Source organism: Puma concolor, chromosome B3 (genome assembly GCF_028749965.1).
Source record: "Puma concolor isolate L17-30 chromosome B3, mPumCon1.1.hap2, whole genome shotgun sequence".
NCBI lineage: Eukaryota > Metazoa > Chordata > Mammalia > Carnivora > Felidae > Puma > Puma concolor.
Window position 1 is genome coordinate 66,859,160 of NC_141672.1, and position 23,619 is coordinate 66,882,778.

Genomic DNA, 23,619 nt, shown 5'->3' on the forward strand with positions numbered 1-23,619 from the left:
GCAGAGAGAGAGGGAGACACAGAATCCAAAGCAGGCTCCAGGCTCTGAGCTGTCAGCACAGAGCCTGACATGGGGCGTGAACTCATGAACCGAGAGTTCATGACCTAAGCCGAAGTCAGATGCCTAACTGACAGAGCCACCCAGTCACCCCTACATGAAATACTTCTTAACATAGAGGCTGATACACAGTAAGCACTGAAAAATGGAATAAAACCATTACTGTTGTGATAATGATAATGATGACAATGATGTATGTTTTTAATAAATTTGGAACTTCTAACTCCTAAACCAAAACTGTATCCCACTAGTCATTATATAAAGCCTTAATAGGTCCACAGATCTTTCTATATTTCTGAGGTTCAGGACCATCTAAGGCCAAGAAATAGACACTCCTTCACCCCTGGCCCAGGATTCTGCATTCTTTGGCCATAAAACATTTTTTTCTTCCTTTCCTAGCATATACACAGAGCCATAAAATCAAAAGACTTCTGTGGAAAAAGATGTCCCTTGATTTTTGTTTTCAAGTTAAATGAAACATTTGAAGGGCATTTAAAAAATAATCACTACCATATATAAGTCAAACTCACTTTGGATCTATAGAGTGCAGTTTTGAAGTCCTGCCCAAAATAGCTGTTGTTCTGAAATACTGCAATGTCATCAGTATAGAACTGGCTATTGTCCAATAGATCTGTAATAGCCCCTTCAAACAATTCCTGTTCTGTCAAATACCAATACCACTATTCTTAATGAATAGTAGGCACTAGAGAGTCCCTTTTATGAATCAGATAACCAAGAGCAAGTGTCCAAAGGGGATACCTTAAAGGCCTCGAGTACTCTGGCCAGTTAGAGTGGCCACCAGGAATCCTCTGGGTATGAATCAGAGAGGTGTTCTGAAAGGATCTGTGAGGAGGACTGTGAGACGAAGAGGCATGCTCAGGAAATAAGAAGAACACATAAGAATAGCAAAAAGTATAGGATCACTCACACCTTTCTGGAATTACCTGGGCCCTGCAGAGTTTTTGGGTGGGGAGCACTGGAAAAACTCACCCCGGTTTCAGATATGTCAGAAGCTTCATACAGTCCACAGTAAAAGCACTGCAGAGCGATACTAGCAGATAAAAGAAGCAGAAATTCCCCAATTTGACAAAACAAAAGGTTTTCAGTATCCACATTCTTCTTAACCAAACACTCTGGGTTTCTATTTGTTTTTGGATAACTATTTTTTGCTCTTAGTCTATCTCAGAATGCACTAATTTCATTTTTGGTTATTCTTTCTCTGTCCCAGGCCTACATTCCTCTGAGCCCATGGGTTGTGCCATCCAAAATCTCCTGGCGCTTGTCTAGCATATTTCTGGTCTGGATTGCCTTGAACTCCTCACTGTTGCTGTCGGCATGGTCCCACCCAGATGTATCCGCTAGTCCTTCATTCATCTCCACCTCATTGTGCAGACTAGTCCTTGCCCTTGGGTCATGGCAAATGTCCTCTAGGCCCTGGAAAATATATTCCAATTTATTTGATGAAAAGAGCTGTCACATCAAAGCAAACAAAGCCACCTTTGGGGAATACAAGTAAAACTTCATAATTTTGGTAGGGATTGTCTTTCCTCTCCTCAGGAAGAATTACAGGAAGGACCAGGTTAGGAGAAGAGGTGGATTCCTCACTTTCTACTATTGGTATATTACTATTTTTTTTAAATGTGTATTTATTTTTGAGACACACACACACACACACACACACACACACACACACAGCATGAGCAGGGGAGGTGCAGAGAGAGAGGAAGACACAGAATCTGAAGCAGGCTTAAAGCTCTGAGCTGTCAGCACAGAGCCTGACGCGGGGCTCGAACCCACAGGCCATGAGATCATGACTTGAGCCAAAGTCAGACGCTTACCTGACTGAGCCAACCAGGCACCCCTTGGGATATTACTATTAACTAAATTTTTAGACTTTATTAAAAAGTGGCCAAGGGGCAAAGGGTTTCAATCCCAGGAGGCAGCACTGGAAGTGCATATAGTCAGGTGCACTCATATTACAAAAGAAACATAGGTTTGAGAGGCATTTATGCCTGGGATCAGTTTTTGACCCATCCTTCACCCAACTAACTCTGGGCAAATCATAGATCGTAAGCTTAAGTGTGAAATGGTAACCCAATGTTACAAGATCTATAATTTACTTTAAAATACTTCAGTATAATCTACATGGTATGCATGACAATTAAAGCTTCATTTCTAGGTGTCATCAGCTAAAGTGATATCTGGAATATACAGTCCAGGAGTGGGAGTATGTGACAGCCACCATTGTATCAGAAAGGGGGTAGCCTCACTACTACCTCAATAACCACTGTTTTACCATTTAGCAAGTGGAAAGTTAGAAAGATTCTCTTTGGTAAAATTAATGGTACTCAACGCAAATTAACTAAAATACTGCAGAAATACTCGCAAAAAGAAGGACAAGAATCTTCAGGTATACCCTTAATTATGCTGTCTGAGGCTCAATCCCTAGTGTGTCCTTATCTCCAGCCACTGGTTTAGAAGAATTTCTGACTGCATGATGCTTACTAAATGATGCAGAGTCCTATCTCAAGGAAAGCTTTTACTCAAGATATGGCTGGAAACCACCTAAAGGGGAGAGAGCTAGGACTTCATCAAACTTCCCAAACAGATCATATAGGATATTTTGTGCCTACTTTCCTAGTGAATAGTAGTCCAATGAATATCTGTGTTTAGTAAATTCGATCTGAGGCTTACTTTCATTACAATTTGATAACAAAGTTGTCGAAGAGTAACAAACTATCACCATCTCAAACTTCTGAGGTGGCCACTATAATTTCAAAACAAACAAACAAAAAATCCGAGAATTGGATGTGATCAAATTGACTTATAAGGAAATTCTCAATTTCCATTATTCATACACTATACAGAGTTGTTGAAGAGTTACATGTGAAAAGCTGATGGTAATCTCTAAAATCCAGTACAGACATATGGTCTCAGAGATGTTTTTGATTTGCACAACCCAATATGCCCCAGGGCTCACCAGCCTGGAGGTACAAATAGAATCACATTATTGGTAATGTCTTGGGTTTTCTGTCTCTTTCTCTTACCTGCCTCACCAGAGTTTAGCTCCCTGGGGAAAAAAGTTGGTGTGTGTGTGTGGTGGGGAGGGCTGCCTAGGGACCTATGTAGAATTTCACAAAGTTTCCGTGTGGATCTTCCATGTGCACACTCATTAAAGCGTGGGCACCTTCGCCAGGAAGAGCTGCACCAACAGGTCTTTCCCACTGATGCTCTAGAGCAGTGGTCTGCAAGGTAGTGGCTCACTCCATGGAAGACACAAGGCAAACCTTCAGGAGTGTGAAGAAAACATTAAGGGTTTCTGTTCAATTCTTATTTCATCTGTTTTAAGTTTCACTTTTGTGTATGTTTCATAAAACATATAATATATTAATATGAGAGGGCTTAGATATTTTTAACAGATAAGGATGTCAATCAATAGAATTTGGAAACCTCCAGTTAGAGTCCATGGAGAGAGAAGAGCATGACTTTCTCCCTCTTGCACAATATATTTTGCTGAAGGCTGCTGAAGCAGCCATCTTGTGCTCAAATGAGGTACACATTCTCTAGTGAAATAGCATTTCTGTACAGCCCACTTGCTCCTCCTTGGCTTTTTATAGGACTCAGCCCTGAGTCCAGGGAGTGACCTACCGGGAGAGGATACCTCATGACCCACATCAAACTGGGCTCAGAATCAATCCACCCTCTGGTGATTAAAGCTCATTGTAGCTAACTCCTCCTGTCTTAGGATGAATTCTCTTCCAAACGAATTCTCTTCTGACCTTGGTGCCAATACACTCTGTTTATTGACGGGACAAAGCATCAATTCATCACAGACATAGGGCAGACATTCAGTGTACATACCCAGACATATCTGAAACTCAGTGAGGAGGCATTTCAAGAGGAGAGGCTCCAGGCTATTCCAGAGCTGACACTATAAGGAATATTAACCCTTCATTGTTAAATCACATAATCATTTCCAAGGCAAAGCTTTACCTGTACTGAGAAAATCCCTCTAGGCAAATTTTTCCCTGAGGAAGGATATATAACTCCTGTGTCTGCTTGTATACTCAACATCTGTGGGGGAAATGTGAAGTCAACTGTATAGAGTATTTTAATACCAAGTGTGTAACAGATTGTGTGAAGTGAATCTGTACTGGAGATGTAAATTCACATTTTCAAAAGATTATGAGTTTTAATGGTAAGTTTTATTATCCACTGGGCCCCAAAATTTGTTTCTACAGAAACATTTTCCACAAATTAAAGGAAGCATAAGGTAAATAAAATTTGATATATAAATATTGGTCATGTTATGTGGTTGTACCTACCCAATCTAGGGGAGAAACAGGGTTGTTGGACAAGATGCTGGTACAAGACTTACTTGATCACTGAAATCCCAGAGGTCTGGGATAGGAACATAAATTCTCTTAAAAAAAGGCGAGGCTGCACCAGATAGTCCTCCTCCCTTTACATTATGAATAGCCCCAGCCTCTACTTACCACTCCTGAGAATTTCCTGTATCCTAGGCACTGTGCTAGGTGCTTTACACACATGTCTAAACTACATAACACTTGACAAGGTGGTACTATGAAGAAAAGCAGAGCCCAGAAAGGCTAGGAAACTTTCCCTAGGCACAGAGCTTGTAGTATGAAACTAGGATTTGAACTCAAGATCTAACTGACCCCAAACCAAGCTCACCAACATGCCACTTGCCTTCCTCATGGGAACCAGTTGTCTGAATCCTTCGGGGGGGGGGGGGGAAGTTGCTGCTTTGTTCTCTTGTGAACATTACTGTAAACAATGCCAGTGTTGTGGGCCACAGAGCTAAAATTGGCTCCTGTCCATTGGAATTAATTCAAAAGACAAATGAGAATCATGCCTGCAAAAAAGAAATACATTCTAGTGCTGAAGTCAGCAGTATGTTATTTTCTTGAGTCAGGATGTAGTAACTTTATTTATCAATTTTTGGAATGCTCTGATCAGATAAACTTTTATTTCAAAGTGAAAAAAAAAAAAAGATTCCCAAACTCTTTCCATATAGGATAACACATCTCTGTTCGTAGAGTCCCTATCCAGTGTTCACACTGCATTTTTCCCCCGTTTCACCACAGCACACTAGCCATACTGAACACCTGAGGTTGCCCTGGACACAGGTTTTAATAGAGCTCAAAAGGTTCAGAGCACAGCTAGAAAGATCATGCGGATGGAAGGGGCTTCCATGACAGAATGTCTAATAATATGAGGGCTGTGGTTTAGAAAAGGGAAAGCCAGGAGGTCAGGGAGCAGGCCCTAAACCTATAACATAATAAAAAATTATTTGGGGATCCCCTAAGCTCATCTTCACCCAATCCTGGAGAATTAGAAACTGTACAGGACTTGGTGATTCAGCAGACTTGGGTCTGGGAGAAGACAGAAGGAACAAAAGGCTGTGAATGATGCCCAGTCTCTACCCTGAGGAGGGGACTGAAGGCAAGGCTTTATTCTAGACAGGGAGTTCAGAAAGAGGAACAAATTTGGAATAGGGAAGAGGATGAGATCATTTTCAGCATGCAGAGTGAAAGTACTCATGGAAGATCCAGAAGACATACAGAAGGCAGGAGAAATAGAAGTCTGAATCTCAGAAAAAAATAACCAGAGCCTAGAAATCTGAATTCATGAGACACACATAGCTACAGGAGAAGGCATCGACCAGCACAGGACCCTCTAAAGAAAAGATGGAGGGTTAAAGATTTGTCCCTTCCAGGCTAGAACCAGACCCATGGTCTCATGGGAATCATTTTAGACCAAATAAAACATTACACTTGTTCAGGTAGTAGGCATTAAACATATAGAACACTTGTGAACATTTAATCTCTATGACTTTTTTAGCTCAAACAATTTTACAGAATAAAATGTAAAATTTATTTGCTGCATTTACATACAATGTAGTATAGTCCATAGTTTTCATAAGAGCAGTTTATTAGTGCTCCTCTCAAAAAACAAAATATAGGTGTGCCTGGGTGGCTCAGTCAGTTAAGCCTCTGACTCTTGGTTTCGGCTCAGGTCATGATCCCAATGTCATGGGATCAAGCCCCATGTCTAGCAGCACACTGACAGCACAGAGCCTGCTTGGGATTCTCTCTCTCTCTCTCTCTCTCTCTCTCTCTCTCTCTCAAAATAAATAAATAAACTTAAATATATATAGGAAAATAGTTGAAGTAAATTGGCAGATGCTAAGTAAATTATAGAATTACTACTCCAGAGACAGTTATTTGAGGATGACATGACAGGCAGTCTTCCTGTCCTCCCCCAAATGTCCCTTAGTAACCTTGTCAAAAGCCTGTTCTGTCCTAGAGGATAGGACTCTTTTTCCCAGAGATCTTCCCCTTGTAACCATTTCTCATTTAGTCAATTTAGGTCCACCTGTTTGTCTTAGTAGCTGAACATTTAGACATTTATGGTTGAGGGAGTAATACAATGGTTACTAGTAACAATATCATGACCAATTACTAAGTGAGAGCATGAAGCAGGGACTGTTCTGGGAGTCATGGGCATTCTTCTCAGCAAGCTTGTGAGGCAGGTGTCAGCATTTCCATTTTACAGACAAACAAACTGAGGCTCAGCAAGGTTGAGCAACTTGCCCAAGGAACACTGTTAGTAGCAAAAAGCAGAATTCAATATCAGATCGGTCTTTCACCAAAGCCCTTGAGTGCTCTTTGCATTACTTCACTTACTCATTTAAGGCCTAACTTTCATCACTGAATTATAAAAATAGTAATGGTTAACACTGCTATGGTAATTAACAAGTTGGTGCGTTGAGCCACATGAAACTGCCAATGTTTGGCCATTTTTGACCTACAGAAATGGAAATTTCATGTAATTTGACCTTTAAAAAGTACATACACTGGTATTTTTTTAAATGTCTAGAAAAGCAGTGTGACTTTCTAAAAAGATTCTACATCAAGCAGGAAGGGTAAAAGAGAACCAAATATTTCACTCACCTCATTAACAGAAAATACATATTATGGCTAAAAAGAGAAATAACAAATATAAAATACATGAATTTGCAAAATAAGGACTGTTAAAAAGGGTTTACAACTAAAACTTATTGTGAAAAACAATAATTTGCTGATGTAAGTACTAACTTATACATTGACTATAGGTTAACCACAAAGACTACTATGAAACACACGCCTAATGAAACACACCAGTGTGAATTTAAATGGTGTATAAATTAAAGTATATTTTAATCTACATGAAGGCACTAAGAAAATTTAAATTGTTCAATGGAACATTGTTTTGGAAAAACTCAAAAGACTGAACAATCGAAAGATATGGAAAACCCTATAACTGAGGCATAAAATATTAGAGCTACAAGGAAACAAAAAATCATTTAAATATAATCCTTTTGTGCTATCAACTATAGCCAAATTATGGAAAGAGCCCAAATGTCCATCAACTGATAAATGGATAAGGAAGATGTGGTGTGTATATATACATATATAATGGAATATTACTCGGCTATGTAAAAAAATGAAATCTTGCCATTTGCAACAAGGTGGATGGAACTGGAGGGTATTATGCTAAGTGAGATAAGTCAGTCAGAAAAAGCCAGGTATCATATATTTTCACTCATATGTGGAACTTGAGAAACTTAACAGAAGACCATGGGGGAAGGGAAGGAAAAATAAGCTACAAACAGAGAGGGAGGCAAACCATAAGAGACTTTTAAATACAGAGAACAAACTAAGGGTTGATAGGGTTGGGGGAGTGGGGAAAATGGGTGATGGGCATTGAGGAGGGCTCTTGTTGAGATGAGCACTGGCTGTTGAATGTAAGTGATAAATCATGGGAATCTAATCCCGGAGCCAAGACTATACTGTCTACACTGTATGTTGGCTAACTTGACAATAAATTATTAAAAATAATAATAATAAGTGAAATAAAATTTTAAAAATAAATAAATAAATAAATAAATTTAATCCTTTGGATTTTTTGTACAGGAAACTAATGTTCAGCAGATACTAAAACTCAGGTTCCTTACTTCCAGTCCAGGGCTCTTTAAAATAGACCAGAATAGGAACACCTGGGTAGCAGCTCAGTTGGTTAAGTGTCCAACTTCAGCTCAGGTCATGATCTCACGGTTTGTGGGTTCGAGCCCCTCATCCAGCTCTGTGCTGATAGCTCAGAGCCTGGAGCCTGCTTCAGATTCTGTGTCTCCCTCTCTCTCTGACCCTCCCCTGCTCACATTCTGTTTCTCCCTCTCTCTCTAAGATAAATAAACATTAAAAAAATTTCTTTTAATACTTTAAATTAAATAGATCAGAATAACATTCTATTTGAACACAATAATGTCCTTGTGTGTTTCAACTGGCCATGGCATGTATTGCAGATATAAGAAAATTTTCATGAGGCATAACTTTTATCCTGCAGCATGATGAGGCTGCTAAAGTAGGCATCTTAAATATGTTTCATAACCATAAAATAAAAACACTATGAGTTTTAAAATTCAACAGTATTACATTTTCTTATTCAGCCTGTTATTATTATGGTATAACCAGAACACAGCCCTCTCCCAGGATGTTTTTCTAATTACTTTTGGATATTGTTTTGCCCTTTTATAGAGAAAGGCATTCTAAAAATAGGATGCTGTCAAAATGGCTTGAATTTCAAGAAAAAAAAATTCACACCTGCTCTCTGAGAAATAAATACTCAGTTCAAAAGCATGACATTTAGAATATGTCTTTGGTACAAAATCCAGCTATCAGTATCCACTGCTAAAACACAGTTTGCCTCTAATTCAACATAAATGGCAGAAATCAGCTATCCTAATTATTATCTTCATTTATGAAGCTGTATGTTCTTCTGGATAAACAATTGTATTGCTGTGTGCCTGTGCTTTGCTTTACTTCCCATTAGAGTATTTTAAATAGCAAAAGGGAAGGATTGACTGTCATAGCTTATCATTCCCCCTATCTTGTCCTTTCCCTGGAGATTCTTTCAATAACCACCAATTCATCAATCTGAGATTTACACCTAAGGATTCATGGTTGAAAGAAGAATAAATAACTGTTTCTGAAGGAGACTCAAGTTCACTAAAGAGATAGAAAGAAAGAGACAACCAATAGAAGTATCAGTGTATCTTTCAAATGACCTGTGAAACCCCAGGTATTTTACAGAAACCCTGTAAAGAGTAAGAGCCCATCAGAACTGCCTAGGCAATATGCCTGCTTTCAATGGAATAATTTAGAATAACTGGATGGTGCATGATGGCCTACCCATCAACCACGAGGGCTTCCTGGCATGCCATCTGAAATAATAAGAGCCACTCAAGGATGCTTAGAAACTTGAAAAGCATCACTGCAAAAGAGAATCCATTTACTACATATTGAATATAATCATATTGCCTCCCTCATAGGGTTATATAGATTCATTCATTCTTGCAACAAATATTCATTGAGCATCTACCATATGCCAGGCATTATTCTAGGAGCTAATGAAACATCAATGAACAAAACAGACAAAAAAAATCTCTGCCGTTGTGCAATTTGCTTCATACTAAGACAATGAGAAAAATGTATAGTTTGCAGATGGCGATAAGTGCTATGGAGAAAAATTAAGCAGGGAAAGGAAATTAAGTGAACTAATACATGTGCCCAGCACAGTATAACCATTTAAAATATATTAAAGGGATTTTCTCTCCATTAATGAAAGCTTTGAAAATTATTTCCTTGGTTTAGGGATTGGAGTTGAGAAACTAAATTTCTTCTTGGAAGAATAGTAATCTTATCCCACTACTTCAGAGAAGTAAAATAATAATAATTCATTTGGGGTGCCTAGGTGGCTCAGTTGGTTAAGCATCTGATTCTCGATCTCAGCTCAGGTCTTAACCTTAGGTTTGCCAGTCCAAGCCATGCTCTGGGCTCTATGCTGGGAGTGGAGCCTACTTAAAAAATAATAATAACAATAACTTATTTATCAATGCTTTGTGCCAATAAGATTACATAAAAATGTATTTTCAACCTGTAAAATGGATATTCTCCTCATTTTATATGTGGGGAAAATGACACTCTAGGAAACTCAAAATCAAAGATTTAATAATTATAGGTTAGAGGGGCACCTGGGTGGCTCAGTCAGCTGAGCGTCCAACTTCAGCTCAGGTCATGATCTCACAGTTTGTCAGTTCAAGCCCTGTGTCAGGCTCACTGCTGTCAGCCTGTCAGTGCAGAGTCCTCTTCAGATCCTCTGTCCCCTCTCCTTTCCCCTCCCCCACATGTTCTTCTGCAAAATAAATAATATTTAGTAATAATAATAATAATAATAATAATTTTATGTTAGAGCTGAGATTCAAAGGTAAATACACCTAGCTCCAAAATTTACCCTTCCAAGCTCTGTTTAGGGTGTCAGAAGATGGAGTGATTCAAGAAGGGAGCCTCCCCTACCACAAATCTCCTGCATAGAGAATATCAGCATATATACATTTGTGTAAATTACTAGATTTTAGGATTCTAAAACCCAAAATGGAAGCCCTCATTTGGTGCAAATTATTGTAAAAAAATCACTTTAGGTTTGGTAATACAACATTTCCATCACCATCTGAAGTTTTGGACTATCTTTAAAAAGGAACATTTCGTTTTGTCCTCAAGCTTGTTGACCCCACTCATTTACTACTTCTTGTTTAGGTTTTTAATCATACATGGTAGTTATACAAGGATGGCGTTAAGATCTTATATCTAAGAACCAGAGAAAAACAACATGGCAAAGATCATGATTCTTGTTATTTTCTTGAAGAATAATAAAAAAAGAATAAAACTTGGCACCTAGATGGCTCAGTCTAGCATCTGACTCTTGATTTTGACTCAGGTCATTATCTCACTGTCATGGGATCAAGCCCTGCATCCAGCTCCAAGCTAGGTGTGGAGCCTGCTTAAGAGTCTTTGTCTCCCTCTCCCCCTGCCCCTCCTCCACCAAAATTAAAACAAAACATGTGGGCTTATTCACCTTCACAACAAATAAACCTAATAATATTAACCAGAGAAAAGAACAAAAGGAAAAACTCTCTGAGTAAAAAATATCCTGGTGAAACATGTCTCTTCTTAAGCTGGTTATGTTACCTTTTTCTTTGTCCTCTGCCTCTTAGCCTATTCCTTTTCAGTTTAATTGGTTAAAATTCACATGTTTACAAATCATGTATCAATTATTTATTGCTAAATTAGTGAAAACCATAATATCTTAATTCACCAGTCTAATTCTTTATTAGTTCTCAAAGCAATCGTTAGTTCTCTGAGATAGTTTTAGAGGTTGTTTTTATTTCTTGCCTTTCTTTTCAAATCTGTCCTTTCTCTTCAAGCAGCTGCTCTTCTGAGACAGGTTTTCCCCTATGGTATTCTAGAAGCTGAATGCCACACCTAGTTGAAGCTGAAGAAAGATACACTGCTGTGGTGCCTTGATGCATTGCCCACCTTCTCACCACACACTCCTTCTTATGTTTATTTATTTTAAATTGAAAACGTAATGTAATAACAACACTAAAGGACAAATTTTTTAACTAAATTTGTACACCTGCTTTTATTTTTGCATAATGTCCTGCTATTCTGAATATTTCTAGTTAATCCCACTCAGGCTGCCTGCATGAGTGACCAAAATAAATGTTAAAAAGTCATTCCCTTTTGGGGTGCCTGGGTGGCTCAGTCGGTTAAGCGTCTGACTCTAATTTTGACTCAGGTCATGATCTCAAGGTTTGTGGGTTCAAGCCCTGTGTCAGTCTCTGCACTGGCAGTGGGAGCCTGCTTGGGATTTTCTCTCCCTCTACCCACCTGTTGCTCTCTGCCCCTCCCCCCCATCAAAATAAATAAATAAACTTTAAAAAATTTTAAAAAGAGTCATTCTCGGGGCGCCTGGGTGGCGCAGTCGGTTGAGCGTCCGACTTCAGCCAGGTCACGATCTCGCGGTGCGCGAGTTCGAGCCCCGCGTCGGGCTCTGGGCTGATGGCTCGGAGCCTGGAGCCTGTTTCCGATTCTGTGTCTCCCTCTCTCTCTGCCCCTCCCCCGTTCATGCTCTGTCTCTGTCTGTCCCATAAATAAATAAAAACGTTGAAAAAAAAAATTTAAAAAAAAAAAGAGTCATTCTCTTTTACTTCACACATACACACACACACACACACGCATGCAAAAACAAACAAAAAAAAAGTTAAATACAGTGTGATATTTGAATTAACTACTAAAGCTAAATGTAAGCAGATTACTTCACTAGGGGACCACCAGTGTTACTTGTTTTAGATGGGCTATTTTTATGCTAATGTAATGGGAATAAACTGTGGCTGGGGAGACTGGAGGGCTGCTGGAGGAGAGAATCATGGTGGGTCCAGAGCTATGCCAGAAGATAACAGGAGTAAGAAAGAGACTGGTGGGGTAGAAACAAACTATGAACTCTAAGAATTGAAAGAGCTGAGAGGGGCGTGAAACAATGATTGTGAGGGGACCAAAGTAAAGAGTTATTTCAGGAAAAATATATAAATCAAGGAATTGAATGAAAAGAACGAAAGATGAGAGAGTAGCCTCAGATATACCTAGAGCTCCATCTCAGAGAACCTCTAGAAAAAGAGAACTAGTCCACACTGTCTGCAAGCACAGCCCAAGCAACAGAATGTTAAATCTATGACAAGCTCTCCAGGTTATATACATGCACATGCTTTTGGTTGTCCTAATTTGTAAAGTGTTTGTTCCTTCAGCACATGATCTTGTACATGGTAGATGGCTGACACATTTGTTGATGGCTGACTAGTGAAATTATCTAACACAGCTGGTTTTACAGCTTGTACAATGGTGGCCACAGTGGGCATTAGGATCTTTACCAAGTACACAGTAAGGCCATGAGTCCTTGGTGCTTGATCCTTAGAGAAAACTCCAACGCCCCCTAGTTCTCTAAGAAATGACAAGAGCCCCTCAAATATTTGTCAGGTCCTTGTTTACTCTCATCCAGTCAAAACCAACCCCCAAAAAAGTTATCTTTTTCCTGTGCAGCAAGTGCCATTATTCATATTAATTCTCTAACAATTCTCTGTACATCTGTAGATTAATATAGCTTCTTCTCACTGTAACATGATGGGTCAGAGTGTTTCACATACTATAAGGTCCAGGAGTCCATTACCAATATCTCATTATTATAAATAGTCGTGGTAGATCCAGACTTACAAACATCAGCATGGCTGGGACGGCCTTGCTAGGGAAGGGTTCATTATAAATATTGACTATAATTCCCCTTTTAATTAAAAAAAAATGTGAACTCTTTCTGTAGTAGTATAACCTCAAATTTTAGGTCCCCAGTTTCCTGGAAAGAGAGAATATTAAAAAAATAAATAAATAAAGATAATGCTGAAAAAATATCCAGCCAGCATAAAAATGCTGTGTAATTTAAATAAGAGTTAAACAGAGAAGGTGATAAAAGTAATCAAGGAGTAAACAAAGAGTGGGAGAATAAATATAAACAATGAACCCACAGGATGGTTAATTAGCTTGCTTTGCAAAGATCTGATTTCTCCCCTGAAAGCAATGGTAATGACAAATAGGCCTGACCTACCAAATATCTTCAGGTATAATGTAACATGTCCCCCACTGCCTATAAAAGAAATGCCACTGAATTATTGTGCATGGCACTGAATTATCATGGATGCCTTTAAATTACCACGTATGGAGTCTTTGCCCTGGGTTGTTTTGACAATGGTACTTCAGTTATTTTAAGCTCTACAATTTCTGTTTGAATTGTTCCAGAGCAGAGGTCTCAAACTCAAGTATCTACAGGGCTCAGGCAGTAGCAGTTGGGGGTAAATGGAGGGGACTGATGGGAGACCATGATGAATTGGAGAGTACTGCTAAGTCAACCCTTGCCAAATGAGACACATCATCTAATTCTTAAAGAGAAATCTGGAACTTAAATTTGAGTGTCAATTTTTTATATCAAAATGGCCATACAGGACTGCCAAATAACTTGCAGGGTCCAGTATAAAATGAAAATGCAGAACCCCTTGCTCAAAATTATTCTTATGAATTTCACGATGGTGACTGCAGAACATTAAATCAAGTGAGGACTCTTCTTAGCACGGGCCCTATGTGACTACATGGGCTACAAGCACATGAAGCCCGCCCTGGAGGCCTGCAGGCCAAGTTTGGCCCATGAATTGTCCTGCTTGAGACCATGTTCTAGAGATTCTACAATCTCTCCCCATTTCTCTTTGTGACTCAAAGCACCCAGCTGCAAAATGCCTGGAAGAATTTGAAACATGCCCTTTAGCTGAAAAACAGATAAAAACATCACTGGTGGCTTACAAGGGAAACAAAGTCTCTCCTCTGTCCTCACCAAGTCTCAAAACCAGCTGGGGGATTTACCTGCTGATAGGATGTGCTTATAGAGAAAAATATCTTCTGCCTTATTAATTCAAAATACCTAAAAGTCTGTTGCTGTGGCCAAAGTCCTATAAAAAGTGATATTCCCCCAAAATGCCTTCCCACTCATGGCCTATTTACAGAGTTGGGTATATGCAATTGCCATCAAAGGAAAATAATCAATCTGCAAATGATTGATTGTCACGTCAGACACAACTTACATATGTATGAACATGCACCTGAAAACTTTCAGGAAAGTTATGAAAATACAATCACAGTTTTAAATGCTTTAGTTAATATAATCACTTAAAGAAATGTCTCTCATTTAAAGTGATATTTGTAAGGCATACTAGGAGGAATGGACAGGCTGCTCATGGCTGGAGGTGACTGAACTTGTGCCCATGTGGCATATACCTCCGCTGGCTCACTGGATAAAACAATCAATTTAGAAGGCTCTCAGGATAGTTTTTAAAAGTGAGAAATATCTTTTATAAAAGTGAAAAAAAAATCTCTCCTTAACTGATCTGTCATACACATTTCATATTTCCATATGTCAGGTTGAAGTCAATTGAGATGGATATGTACTTTGTGGCTGATGACAATTATACCTTCCAGAACAGCTCATATACCAACAGGATGATAACTGCCATGCAAGCTTTGTTTATACCTGCAAAATTCTAATCCAAACCTAAGCAGAAAGATAACAAGGCTATAATTTGATGCAGTGACTTTACCTCCACATGTACATCACACATGCATAGGCACCTATACATATGTGCAGAAATAATATCTATTATATTATTAGATATATATATCTTATATCTATTATATCATATGTGTGTGTATATATATATATACATATATATATATATATATATATATATATATATATATATAATATCTATTACCAAGTGGAACGTAACTAAATAGAAATAGTAGTATTATAGTATCAGAGAGAATAAATTATTCCAGTATAAATTTACCTGTTTATTTTTGTCTACCTCTCTAGAATATAATGGGGGGAGAGATTTGCATCTGTCTTGTTTATTCCTATGTTCCCTCACATTGCCTGGCACATAGTAGATACTCAATAAATACTTGAATTGAACTGAATCCATAGAATCAAAACAAATTATAATTCATTGATTCTAGGATTAGGAATAGGAGAAAATCAGACACATGTAGCAGGACTACAGACTTCCCTAAATTCCACTGACCTTTTATTTCCTAGTTAGAATCTAACTCATGCAGTCACTGTACCTACTAACTCTATTGCTTTCATGTCAGCCTCTCATTTCTGTAGCTCAGGCAGACACAAGCATGGACCTCCTTGGAGCAAGCTGGGACAAAGGTTAACGTCTTCCCAGAACCTAGAAAAGGCTAATGAGCTCCATGGAATGATATCTCTAAGTATTCACCATACCAGAATCAATATCAATGTGCTGTCATGTATGCATTAGCCCCACAGTCAAACAAAGAACAGCCCTTAGAGCCCACTAATGATGCTGGGCGTGGATAGCTGGGGATGGGCAAGATGATGCAGAGATGACTGTATCAGTTCTCCTCAAACACAAGGCTTCCAGGATGTTGCACAATACCATCATTCTGGTACTTTGTCAGAGATAGGAAGCATTTTGATTCAGCCACTGATACACTCAGCAAAAAAATTCTTTTTATCTTCTTGACCCAAGAGATATATTTGGAGTACACCTTCTGGCTGTGAGAGAAGTTTCCTCTTCTATTCCTTGTCTGGTGTTACCAGGGAATGCAACTGTCTTAAAGTTAGCTGAGCACTATTTATGTAGCTGATGAGACGAAATCAACAAAGTTGATTCATTATTGACCTAGATAAGACCTGCCTTTAGTGCAATTCCATCATGCCCATAGTCATTCATCTAGCATTTCCGATATGTAGATCCTACTAGAAATATATGTTGAGCCAGGGTACTGGCAAAAGTTCTAAGCCTCAATTCTGTATTCGTTCAATCTCTAGGATCAGATAAAGATCTCACCAAAATTTAAGCTCTTTTGTGCAGTAAAATTGAACTTAGTGTCATAAATGGAATTTCATTCTATGTGTGAAAATGTGAAATCTGATTTTCCAATTAGAATGAGAAGGGTAAGATAAGTATGATAGAGTAAAGATGACTGATCCGTATGGTACACACAGTTAAGATGTCACAAAACCAAAATGTCTATGGGTATCACAGTCAAATCACATTGGTTTGGAATCCTCACCCAATCACTCATTAACTTAACTTAGCCAACTCTGTTAACCTGGCTAAGACTTGGTTTCTGCAAAACATGAATACCACCACCCAAACCTAAAAATGCAATTATTATTCTCTATCTCATAATGTCATTATAAGGGCTAAATGAGATATATATAATGTTAGGTCCAGTGCTGGATACATAATGAGAACATTATGAGAATTGTTATTTTGGTTACTATTTCTATCACTCCCATAAATAATTAACTTATTTGCAACTTTATAATTTAGGGGGGAAAGAAAGGCCATAACCAAAAGCATGCAGAAGGTTAGCTTCTTGTGAGGTTTCCATGGTGGAAACTTGGCCACATAGTAAACATGGTCTTTATGACCTTTCACTCATCACTGTGAAACAAAATTCTTTCAATTCTAGAAAGTTTCAGTGAAACACCACTAAATGCAGCCATAGAGCAATCTCTCCCCTCCCCCATACACACACACACACACACACACACACACACACACACACACACACACACCATCCACCCCTTGGGGATATATTAAAACTAAGGCAACTGAAATAGCCTTAGCCAGTAATTAAGACACGCAGCTAATCAGAGAGCAGCACAGAAGGCTGTGGCCTTCTGCAAAGAAACTGAGGATCAGGATGACAGCTCCCATTACTAGGGCTTTGTTCTCCTGGAGCAAAAAGAGCACAAAAGCATAAAGTTGGAGAACTGTAACTGCATTTTGAATACTTGCAGGAACAGGGGAGGGTGGGGTGGGGGGGGGGGTCACAGGTTCCTCTGAAAGGAGAGAATATTCTACCAGATAACTGCGTCAGCCCACACCCACCAGCGCCTTCCCCACCCTCAAAGCATGACTCCACTTTTTCTAACACTGCCCTTAAGGAATCTGGCTTCTGTGACTTCCAGTAATTGTACAAATCACCCATGATGAAGCAGCTGAACACACTGTTAGACAAAAGAAACAAAAATTAAGCAAATAGAAAACTCATTAAAATGCTGGCTTTGGTTATTTTTACTCCTAACAATTCATGTTACCAAACAAGTCTTTCTTCCTTGCTTTTCCTTGGAAATAATACTTTAAAAGAATTCTAATGGGCACTGGGTGATTTTCTCCAGACTCATAATCCAGCAACTAGATACACTTTCCCTTCCCCCATCTCCATCTAGGACTCCTCCCTGTCACCTTACAGCTTCTGACTTAGCTGCGTTCATACCCAGCAGTCCCAGCAAAGCTTTCTGTTTGCATTATACAACAAAAAAGCAGGCAACGAACAATTCGTGGTCCTAAGTGCTTGCAATAAAGCCAGGCTGAGCTGACCTCTCCCATCCCATAGAGCTGCATGTCAGCCATATAAGCTTAAAGGATGGAGAGTAGTATGTATGTGATATGTATAAACAAACTAATTAAAATCTAAGGTCTCTCATTCCAGCTAGTGCCTAATGGGACCAATATGATCGACTGTGAGGAAAAAAAAGAAAGAAAGAATCACTCCAAGCTCACTAGAGATACTGCTTTTGCTGCTTCCTAGGATACATCTCTTTTAGGCTCAATAAACAGCCTAAAAGAAGGGCAACTCGGGGGTTGCCATTCTTTCCTTTAAGACTTTTCAAATAAAAACTATCAACTCAGCAGCACTGAGCCAAAAGACCACTCCCTGATTCCAAGTGGACATATTGATCAACTGAACTGACATGTGCCTCCTCCTTTCTCTGTCTTCGTAGCAATCAGCTGCACCAGAAAAATCCATTTCATTTCCCAAAACAAAAGGCAACACACTGCTCCTTAACTGGTACTGTCAGACTACAGTTTTTTTTTGGGGGGTGGGGGGTGGGGGAGGGATATAAATATATATATATATATATATATATATATATATATATATATATATATATAGGCAACGAAGATGCCTAAAGACATAGCTAAGAGTTGAAATGAACATTGTACATGTTTACTGTAGTTTAGAATTAAGTTGAGGTTATGACTGAGCCCAGAGATCTGTATTCACCACAGTCCCTGGGAACTCTGCTATTTATTCGTCTTACCAGATTCTGGCTAAAGTTAACAGCAGCACCCACTGGCACTTCCAGAGGCTCTCTTCAGCGTTACCCTTCATTGCAACTGCCGCAGAGAACAGACTTGTTACAAGTCCGCCTGCAAACAACTCCAGCTATTTTAGAGACTGTCTGGAGATGGAAAAATATCGTGGCAGGCTTTCAACTAACTATGAAGGACGTGGGTTGAAGGACGACCATATAAATCAAAAGGCTCAAGTAATTTCATTTGGTTTAGGTCTTCATGCTTTTAATAAATTCCGTCGTGAACAGGCAAGAGATCCCCTTTCACATCAGGGTTATGTCAAATGCTTATTCAGCATTCGCTCCTTGCCATGAAGAAACTGAAACCCAATCAAGGTAGATACTAAATTTCATACTGTAAATCACTAAATATTTCAAAAATCACAAGAGCAAATAGGGGACCAATTAGCTCTGCCCAACAAATAAAAGAAATATATATCTTCACAATGCTGAAATGCTGTGAACTGCTCATTTCAGAGCCTATTTGGGATTTTGCAATAGAAAATTATCTTATGCTTATGAAAAATTCTATGAGAACACCAAAAATAAGAGGCAGAGATGGAGCAAGGATAATTCTATGTACTATGATTCCTGTATGACTCTTACAGGCCTTTGTCTTAACCCAGCAGCCTGAAAAACAGATTTAGGTAAAACAGCTCCTCTTTCCCTAGTCCATTTTAAGCAGACAACATCCCCCCATCTCCGCCTTAGCAGACACCGACTAACCAACAAAACAGCCGTGCAATTAAGGCCCGGACATTCAACACTTACCATCTCCCGCTCCCACCGTCTCCTTTTGATGTTTACAGCACATCTGTAGGATGCAATACTAGGAGATGCCTTGTTTGACCTGCTGCATGATGCTGTGACATCAGTTCAGATGATGCAGCTCATTATGGGAAAGACTGCTGTTGCTATGGCAACTGGGATGTGCTAGGAATCCTTGCTGCATTTCCAGTGGAGCCTGAGACAATACGGAAGCCCTGTAAGAAACAGACGATATGCAAAATGTAGACTAAAGGGAGAGGATCCCTCATTGGACTAAAATCCATAGATTTAAAAGGGATTTCCCTGAAGGCACATTGGAAAAAAATAAAAATTATCTCCTACTTTGTTGTTACACATTTAGAAAAGAATGAGGTTGGGGGAGATATAGATTTAATACTGAGCAAATAAAAACAAATGCACAGTGTTTCTCTGTTAGGCAGTTTGATCACTTATTCCTCTCTGGACAGCATGATGACATCTTTTTAAAAGTTATTAAAAAGAATTTTTGTTCACTTGTCACAAACTGAAAGAACAAAGCAGGGAGCAGGAAAAAAATGAAAAATGGAATATAAACAGCTGAGAAAGTGACTCTAACTCTGAAATAAATAAGTTTTAATTCTCAAAACATGAGCAAACTCCCACCAATGAACTCTGCCCTGATCATTTCCCCTGATGGAAACCAACCCTCAGGACCTTCTTAATGTAGTACAGCCCCAGCTCTCAGTTGAGCATTGACAGGCACATGCAAGGATGATCTATAGGGCATAACACATCACTCTCAATTCTAGGGCCCAATCCCTTGGCCTGCAGAGGACCTCTCCTGCTCACAGGCAAAATGCAAATCTTTTTTGGGAACAAACCTGGTGGTTGGAACAAGTAACCAACCTCCACAGTCACTGACGCCCCAAATATTGGAGCTCTGTTTTCCTTCCCTGGGGACAATAAGACACGGCAGGAAATTACTTGCACCTCTCCCCCCACAAAAGCTGGAATTGTGTGAAAAGTCACATTTTTTTTTAATTTTTTAATTTTAGAAAGAGAGGGAGAAAAAGAGAGAATCCTAAGCAGGTTCCATGGCCACACAGTTCAACATGAGGTTCAGTCCCACAGCCCTGGGATCATGACCTGAGTCAAAATCAAGAGTTGGACGCTCAACCAACTGGGACACCCAGGTGCTCCTGAAAAGCCACATTTAAACAAGATACAGTAAGGTATTTCCCCAATTGTTGAAAGAAATGCAAATTTAAAGTAATCACTCTTTTCTATTCCTATGCATAAACAAATATTATGGGGTGGGAAGGGGTATGGGGAGGAGAAGATACGAACAGAGCAGCCATTTTTTGCATATTTAATACTCTTAGACCATGGGTTGAGACAGAATCAAGCTGACCTCCCTCCACTCTATCCTCAAACTCTGGAGAAGAACAATATTCTAAAAGTCCAAAATCTAACAAGACAATTATGTTGTCCTCTCTAACTTGAGATTGTAAATGGCATTGTTGGCTAACTGCATGGGGGATGAAGAGACAGAATGGCAGAAGAAATTCAGGCAGTGCCTTGGTAAATAGGGGCTGACAAAATGCCTGAGAGATGCCAGGATTCTAGCAGTGTGCATCATCAGCCATTCAGAGAACAGCCCTGCCCTGGATGGGAAGCTAGGATTGTTCCTGTTTCACCTAATGAGTACTTGTGAGACCAAGAGCAAGAGGTCGAAGTTGCCTGCCCAAGCTACCCATGCTTCAGTCATGGGCAGAGCTTGACTCCCATCCTTAATCTTAGACCACATGCTATATACCAAGAGAAGTAACAGGCAACCACTCCAGAGCAAACACTTATCTGGGATTCAGGAAACATAGTGTTAATGCCAGTTTTTCCAGTGAGCATCTGTGTGCATTCAGGCCAATTAACCTCTCTGGACTTCAAGTTTTTCATCTGCAGAGATAATGTATTTCACTAATAACCATGGTCTTCAAGTTTTGTTGGTACTTGAATGCTTTATTCTAATGCTACAGTCCAAAGTTAAGCTGCCCTGATTGAGGGGTGATAAGCCCAGAACCAAAACTGATGAGCCTTTCTCAACCCCCACTCCCCCTACCTCATCTGCTCTGAACTGACCCATGAAGACACTTCTGAAGAACCCTTCAGTCTCTGAGGAAGATGGAATGAGTCATGGCTCTAGAACAATATTACTGGCCTTTCTAGAACTGAAATCCCATGGTTCTATAAAGAGGAGAGAGCAGGGCGGAATCGGGTATTTCCTATTTGAATATGGTTTCTCAGAATGAGAAGAACCTTGTCAGTCTCCTTTACCAAAAGCAAGTCTTTGTTCACTGGGAAGAGATGGATGGTGGCTCATCAAATCTGAGGTCAGACGCTTAACAACCTGATATGGCTGAATAACTAACCCCAAAAATGGCTCAGATCAGGTAAAAAAAAAAAAAAAAAAAGGTGGGTGGGGACCCAAAAAACAGAAGCAAGTCACAAAGTGTTTTCTTGCCTTGCGAATGGGCCTATAATAGTTAACTTTAGACCTCCCAGTGGCCTTTCTCACTGTTAAACATCCCCACCTCATGAGTTTATTTTGAGGACTGCATACAATAATGTATATAAAAGCATTTGGAAACCAGCATCATAGAAATGTCAAGCCTTATTACTACTGTCATTAATAGCCCACTCACCCCAATCAGGGGAGGCTCTGTAGCTCTCATTTGTACATCCAGCCAGATTCTGAACCCTGGACTAAGATGGTTAGGAAATGGCTTGTAAGATCTGCTACTAAGGAGGGCTTACTCCTTACCACTCACTTCAGATGAGTTCAAGGAAGATAATGGACAGGAGATCCTCTCAGGGTGCAGAGCCAGGACCATGGACAACAAAGAATAAATGAATTTCTTCTGCAGAGGAGAATCAAGGCCAGATCAGTGAAATGAGGCAGGAAGCTTCAGACCTGAATGATGAGAAGGATTTCAGAACGGTTGTGGGTTAGGGACCACTATGTGTCTTCCTTTTTGCCTCTGACAGAGACAACTCTGTATCACTAAAAACTCCTGGATTTTCAGCTGAATTTCATGACTAGATGGGAATTTAGGTAGCTTCTGCGGGGTTTGAATATGCTTGTCATAGGGCAAAAAGGAGAAAACAATATTTGGAGATCAGCAGGACAACTTGTGACAGCTACTCAGACTGCTCACCAATATCCATGTGTCTCCTCTTCCTCCAGGTACATTCCCAGTGCCCTTACCTGTAGGTGGACCTTAGAATTGGTTCCCACCAATGGAATGTGAGTGGAACTAAAAAGAAACATCTCTAAAGTTAGTTAGGAGCATGTGTGCCTTTCCCATACTTCCCTCTCTGCTAGCTGGATGCAAAGAATCTAGTGGAAAATTCGGAAGCCCTAGAAGATAACAGCCCCACACTGTGAATGGAGCCTGAGTCTCCGGCCCCAATGACCTGGGGTATAGCCATACTCTCCCAATCACCCACTGACTCACATGGAACTTCAATGAGTGAGAAATAAACTTTTACTGTATTGAACAGATTTGGGGGTAGTTTATTATACATGTATTATCTAATTATAAATAAAATTATAGCAATTAAAAAAATATAAATTAAATAATTTAATAAAATATAATAACATATAATAAAATTATAATATTTATACTGTTACTTACTAAAAACTTACAGAGTTAAAAACAGGATTCCTTATTACAGAGTTTCTCAGAGTCTTTAATTTGCTTATATGCATTGAGATCCCTCATGGGGAGAATATACTATGTAGTATTTCCCTAATTTATTTGACCATAGAATCCTTTTTTCATGGACTAATTTTCCACTGGCTGTCCATCCACAGTCTAGGTAGGAAACAGGACTGTAAACAACAATGGGCTAGAATCCCCTTGAGTCCCTGTTCCAGTCTGGAGGCTGTAGAAAAGGCTGTAGAAACTTCTCTCATCTTTAGTACAACAGTCTACTTGCAGCCTTTCTCTGCCATCCTGAACTGGGAGGCAGAAATTGGTGGTGTTATTACAGACAGAGCAACATTTATACAAATGTTTCCTCCTGGCCATTTTCCCCTACTTACAATTAGGAGTTGTGTCCCAAATTCTTACCATATCAGGAGTA

The 23,619-nt window shown here is 39.4% G+C and overlaps 1 protein-coding gene across 3 annotated transcripts in view; it reads right to left on the bottom strand.

Annotated features, from left to right (window-relative positions):
* Positions 1-23,619, bottom strand: part of AKAP6 (A-kinase anchoring protein 6) — a 493,633-nt gene that overhangs the window by 466,092 nt on the left and 3,922 nt on the right. For all 3 annotated transcript variants that reach the window (XM_025919741.2, XM_086709961.1, XM_086709965.1), the window contains exons 2-3: positions 22,302-22,444; positions 19,501-19,712 (exon numbers count right to left, since the gene is read on the bottom strand). The gene's annotated coding sequence lies outside the window, so the exon portion shown is untranslated. The remainder of the gene's footprint in view (positions 1-19,500; positions 19,713-22,301; positions 22,445-23,619) is intronic.